This window comes from Rhinolophus hipposideros (genome assembly GCF_964194185.1).
Source record: "Rhinolophus hipposideros genome assembly, chromosome: 13".
Taxonomy (NCBI): domain Eukaryota; kingdom Metazoa; phylum Chordata; class Mammalia; order Chiroptera; family Rhinolophidae; genus Rhinolophus; species Rhinolophus hipposideros.
Window position 1 is genome coordinate 61,970,067 of NC_138059.1, and position 5,872 is coordinate 61,975,938.

Sequence of the window (5,872 nt, forward strand, 5' to 3'; positions counted from 1 at the left end):
CTAAGGCTCCCTCATTGAATGAGAGAGAAGACTGTCACAAAGGGAAAGAATTATGCATCTGGACCTCATTGCTCCTTTACCTAAATGAAAAGGATTATGAGAAAGAATCCAGCATGTTCTTTTCATCCTAAGGCAATATCTGCTTTTGATATCAAGGCCCTGCCTAGCACCAGGGCCATTTCTGATGGGGCCTGGCCTGGCCTGAGGTGTCCTCTCTGGGCTCACCCTCCTCCCTGCTGATGCTGACCCCTCAGTCCCCACCACAAACCCCAGGGGGCCAAGGGGCCATCCCCAGCCTGCTGGCCTCTCACCCCCAGGTGGAGGAAGATGCAGCCTTTCTCTTCTGTGTCGACCTCATGGTCAGCCTCACTGGGGACTGCCCCTATGACTCATATCACAGCCACTTGCAGAAGCACGCCAGGACTAGCTAGCTACCCAGGGCCATCCGGACATGCCAGAGCCTGGAATCTTCTAACGCCAGAGACAACTGGGTTTCCGGGACATTTAGGGTAATAAAATTGCCTCTGTTAGCACCAAGTCCAGTCAAATATTTCAGTTCTTATTTGAGCACTCTCTATGGCAGTCTCCTGCCCCCACCCCACCCCCCCCCGACACACACACCCAGTACTTGGGTTGCCTTTAGAGCAGGCAGATGGGCAGTGGGTAGGAAAAGCAGAAGCAGCCAGAGCCCAATTTGAAAAGGAATCATGTGACAAGCAAGAAAAAAAAACACAGACAAAAAGATGACTCTCCTGAGGATTAGGATTGCATTTCGTTTTTAATTTCCTATAAGAATATCAGCCTCTGTTGACAGGTTTTTGGTGAATGCATTGCCATGAGGCCGGGGGAAAGAGATCTCATTCTGCAGACTAGGCCACGTGCCTAGAAAAAAAATTTTGTTTTTTGTATCTTTTCATCTGGGACAAGACTCACACCTATTAATATTCTTTGTTGAGAGGGAATATATAGGTTGGGAAAAGGCGTGCGCTGCCCAGAGAATAGAAGCAGAAGTAATCTGACATGTGATGTATCCATTGACAGGGCAGTTGGGCCTGTGCCCACCTGGTTCGTAGCCCCTGTTGGGGGCTGTGGAGGAACCTTCTTACACCCTCACTCCAGGGGACTTCAGAAGTGCTGAGCCCTTCCGCAGGGGACAAGCAGCCAGGCCTTTGCTTGTTGGCCTAAGAGGGCCTGTGCTTTTCCAAAGACAGGTATCTGGATCCTGCCCAGCCCCAAAGAGGGAGAGGTGCCGAGAATTCTGGGCAAGTGCTGACCAAGGTTTCAGGCTCCATCCACAGGAGAGCAAATTGAGTTTCCTAATCTTTGACCACCTGGGCCCCAGGCACTCTGCAAAGAGAGCCCTCTCTTCCACATTAACCAGCTTTTGCTCACATCAGTCTCTGTGGAGCTCAGGATCCTTCACAGCCTAGCAGTTGTGGGGGTGGGGGTGGGGGGAGGATGAGGGGCAGGTATCAGAAGTGATGAACCCCTAATGCATGAGACAGCTATTTCTAGAATGCCACAGCTAGTGCTGCAAGTGTGATCTCATTTCCTGGGTGACAACATGCAGACAGAGAGCAAGAGGCAAAGCAAGCAATGGAAGTAGTTTCTTTGTTTCACGTCGGGCTAGTTCCGACCACAGCAAAACTCTGGTGAGGGCAGGCTTATTCTCAGTTTCTCAGTGTCCTCCCATCCCCAATCCTTGCCATCTTTCCAGTCGACACACACACACACACACACACACACACACACACACACACACCCCTTTCCTTTCTGTTCCTTTCCCTGTTTCTCCACATCATGCTTCTGGGCCTCTGGGGGGAGGGCCTGAGCCCTCATGGTGCCCAATGCCTGCCCAGGGCTCCCACCTCCTTTATCCCACCAAGGGCGTCCTGTCCTGGGTACCCCATGATCTGAACTTCCCCCACTACCAGAAACACTCACTGGCTATGAGAGCTTGAGAAGTGTTGAATGTCATGAAGACCCTGTTTCCTCAGCAGTTGAATATGTTCTAGAAAAGATTAAATTCAATAATTGGTGTTAATATGTAACCGGTATGCACTGGTAAGACAGTGTATGTGAGAAAATGTCACAGTGGTGCCATGCTGGCTGGTAATGGTCAATGCCCAGAGCTCTTCCCCTCAGCCCTGGTTGCCCAGTTTCTCCCTGGGACTCTTTCATGAATCAACAGCTGTGGGTAATGCCTGGCACTATGGAGCGGGGGGGGGGGGGGGGGCACTCCAGGACCCACTCAGCACTGTCAGCAACGTTTGTTCTCATTGGTCATTTGCACGGGCTACACCAGTGGTTAAAAATGTATAAAACATGTCCTTACTTTCCTCCTGGGGACAATGGGTTTGTACCTGCCTTGTAAGTGGAGGCATAGACCACAGAATTGTAAGGTGTGCTAAGGTATGGAGGGGTGATCATTTAAACTTATCAGTCATGTATGCCTTAGAGTCGGTGAATGAGGGAATGGAGAAGAGGTTTTCTTAGGAACAAGGAGGTAAGGGGAAAGGAGGGGGCGAAATGCTGAGGGAAGGGTTAGAAAGGGCCCAGAATGGAGAAGGGAATTCAGGCTATTTTCTCCGCTTTGCCTAGAATTCTGCTTCTCCCCCACCAGCATTTTAAATTCCTTGGGTTCAAAGTGCAATACTCGCCAGAAGCAACTGTCCTCCATGAAGAAGAAAGGAAATGGTCACTGTATGTGGTCCTGCAGGGTCCCCCTCCCCAGTGCCATACTCCATGGATATCTGGGGATGAGCAGGAAGCCTGGTTCTGAGACTCAACCCCACCCTGACTTGCAGTGTGCCTGGGCCATGTGCAGTGTCTTGTTAGTCAGGCTGCTTGAGTTTCTTTGAGCCTCCATTATCCCTCATCTATGAAACATGGATTAAATTACCTTCCCGTGGACCTCACAGGCTGATGGAAGATCAGAGAGCTGGTTCATAAAAGGGCTTTGTAAATTGTGAATTGCTTTTCTAACATATGGTGTTATGATAATCCACTCCATTCAGAAAGAAGCAGAGCTGGGAGTGGGGAGAAATGACTCAGGAAACTCAAGACAGGAGTGAGGCCTGAAGAGCTAGTCAGGGGCCAAAAATAGAATCATTTTCAGAGCCTAGGGCCAGACTCTCAGGGCCAGGCCCACCAGCAACTGGCAGACAGGGGCTCCAGCCCGGCAGGGGTCCCCAGGCCACCTGCCCCTTCCCCACCGACCCCCACCCACCCAGCGTGTGGCATGTGGGGACAGTGCATGGGGCTGGAGGCAGCCTGAGGTGGCCCCTAGAGGTCAGTGCAGCCAACAGCCTGGTACACAGGCAGGAAATGCAGGGCGGTGACCATCCTTGGACTTCATTACGATTTCAAACGGCTCTCCCTCTCCAGGAGCTGCCTGCTTGCTGCCAAATGCTGCCCTGGCCTCTTGCCTACATTCCCTACCAGCAAAATTAGCCCTCAGAAGAAACCTACAAAGCATGCTGGCCCTGGAGACCATAAGCGCTGCCACGTGCTCCAGCCCCGAGGAGGGAAGCTGGCTCTTTTGTTTTGGAGCAGGTAACAGACACCCATACCCACAGGACTAAAGGCTGAGGAACTACTGAGGGATGGGATCTGGAGGCGAGTTGGCCTGCTTAGGCGTAACTAGGCAGGGATTCGCTGTTTCACAAACAAACACTTCTCCAAGGCATTCTTGCCGCTTGCTCAGGCCAAGGAAAGCAAGGTAATAATAATTCAAGGAACAGTGACCTCATCAGGAAAGCAGGCCCCACAGTCTCTCACAAAAACCCCACATCCCCTAACAACCCAGGAGACTCAGTTTGTCATGAAAAGTCCCAGAGAGGCACTGCCCTGTAGAAGGAACAGGTGTGTCCAGCGTAGGAGCAGGCTGGGAGCTGGGATGCAGCTTTTTCCCTCCTGTCTAGAGAAACCACAGTCCCAGTGGAGAGGGGTTGAGGGTGGGGGTTTTCAGTCTCTGGGTCCTGCTCTCTTGCCAAAGCATAAAGAAACCAGATCAAAGCTATTTGTCATCTTGGCTCTCCAGAGCCCTGGCCAGGGTCTGGACGTCAGCATGCTGCCTCGAGAGCACTGGGAGTTGGGCACTATTGTGAAACCCCCTCAGCCTGGTCCTGTTTCCTTTCCCCTATCTGTTGCTTTGTTCTTCTTCGGGATATGGTGAGAGATGCCGATGGGGGAAGGAAGTAGGAAGTAGGGAGGAGAAGGGAGGCCTGATGTTATAGCTGTTTATTCCCTGCTCCTCCAGCCTGAGAAGAAGGGCAGAAAGCCATCCCCAGGCTTTGAAACTGGATGCCCCTCCAGCTGCCCAGAGCTGTGTGCCAGGCACTACCTGAAGCCACAGGCTAAACCCACACATCTTCCTGGGCCCTCCCGCCAGAGTATGGTGGATTTCTTGACATTAAGATAAATGCAGGCCGGCCCGGTGGCTCAGGTGGTTAGAGCTCCATGCTCCTAACTCCTAAGGCTGACGGTTCGATTCCCACATGGGCCAGTGGGCTCTCAACCACAAGGTTGCCGGTTCAATTCCTCGAGTCCTGCAAGGGATGGTGGGCAGCGCCCCCTGCAACTAAAATTGAACACGGCACCTTGAGCTGAGCTGCCGCCGAGCTCCCAGATGGCTCAGTTGGTTGGAGAGTGTCCTCTCAACCACAAGGTTGCCAGTTCAACTCCCGCAAGGGATGGTGGGCTGTGCCCCCTGCAACTCACAATAGCAACTAGACCTGGAGCTGAGCTGCACCCTCCACAACTAAGATTGAAAGGACAACAATTTGACTTGGAAAAAGAGTCCTGGAAGTACACACTGTTCTCCAATAAAGTTCTGTGCCCCTTCCCCAATAAAGTCTTTAAAAAAAAAAAAAAGATAAATGCAGCTGTATGAACAGGAGCCAACGTTTACTGGATGTTTACCATGTTTACCATGTACCAGGCACTGTTCTTAAACGACCTTAGCTCATGCAGTCCCATGAGATCGTTCTTTCCTTTAACCCTTCATTTACAGAGGCTTCCAGAGTGTATTAGCTTGTCTGAGGTCACACTGCTATTTGTGGCAGGCCTAGAGATGAACCCAGGCAGACTGTGTTCTAAATGCAGTGGATCCCACTGCATTTAGATGTCCGATCTGTACACTACCCTAAGGGGCCTTACTTGGGACAAGTGGTATGTGCCCTGGCACAGGGGCTTGCTCTACACAAAGATACTGTCAGCTTGTCTTAAAAAGGCTGCTTCCCAGAGGGGATATATATATATATATATATCACAAAATATATTCCTTACATACAAATCTTTCTCTTTCCTTTCCTCTTCCTTCTTAAATAACTCAGCCCTAGTCCACCTGGCAAAGCACCCTATCCATGCAGGGTGAGGGGGCACAGCCACAGTGACTGAGGAGAGGAGGGCTGGATCCTTTTGAGATAAAGGACACTACAGGGATAACTGGAGAACCTCGAAGGGGATGTGAAGATTGGTGGCAGTCATGCAGCCATGTTAGTTTCCTGACTGAATGGTTCTCTTGGGATGATGCAGAGAAATGTCTTTTTGTGGAAGGTACCATGCCAGCAACTTACTCTTACATTTTTTTCATTATTACTTTTACCTTTTCTTTTACTTTTACCCCAAACTAGTAACGTATGGGTATTTTCTCATTGTAAAAAACACCAAGCCATACAGAAGCTATTCATTAAAAAACATAAGTCTCCTTCCCTCCCCTTTGATCTCCGTCACTTTTTCAGATGTCACCACTATTATCCAGGTGGTATTTTCATAGAATACAAATATATAGGTAAGAGAGTAGATCTTCAAAGTTCTCACCACAAGAAAAAAATTTGTAACTATGTGAGATAATCGATGTTAACTAAAC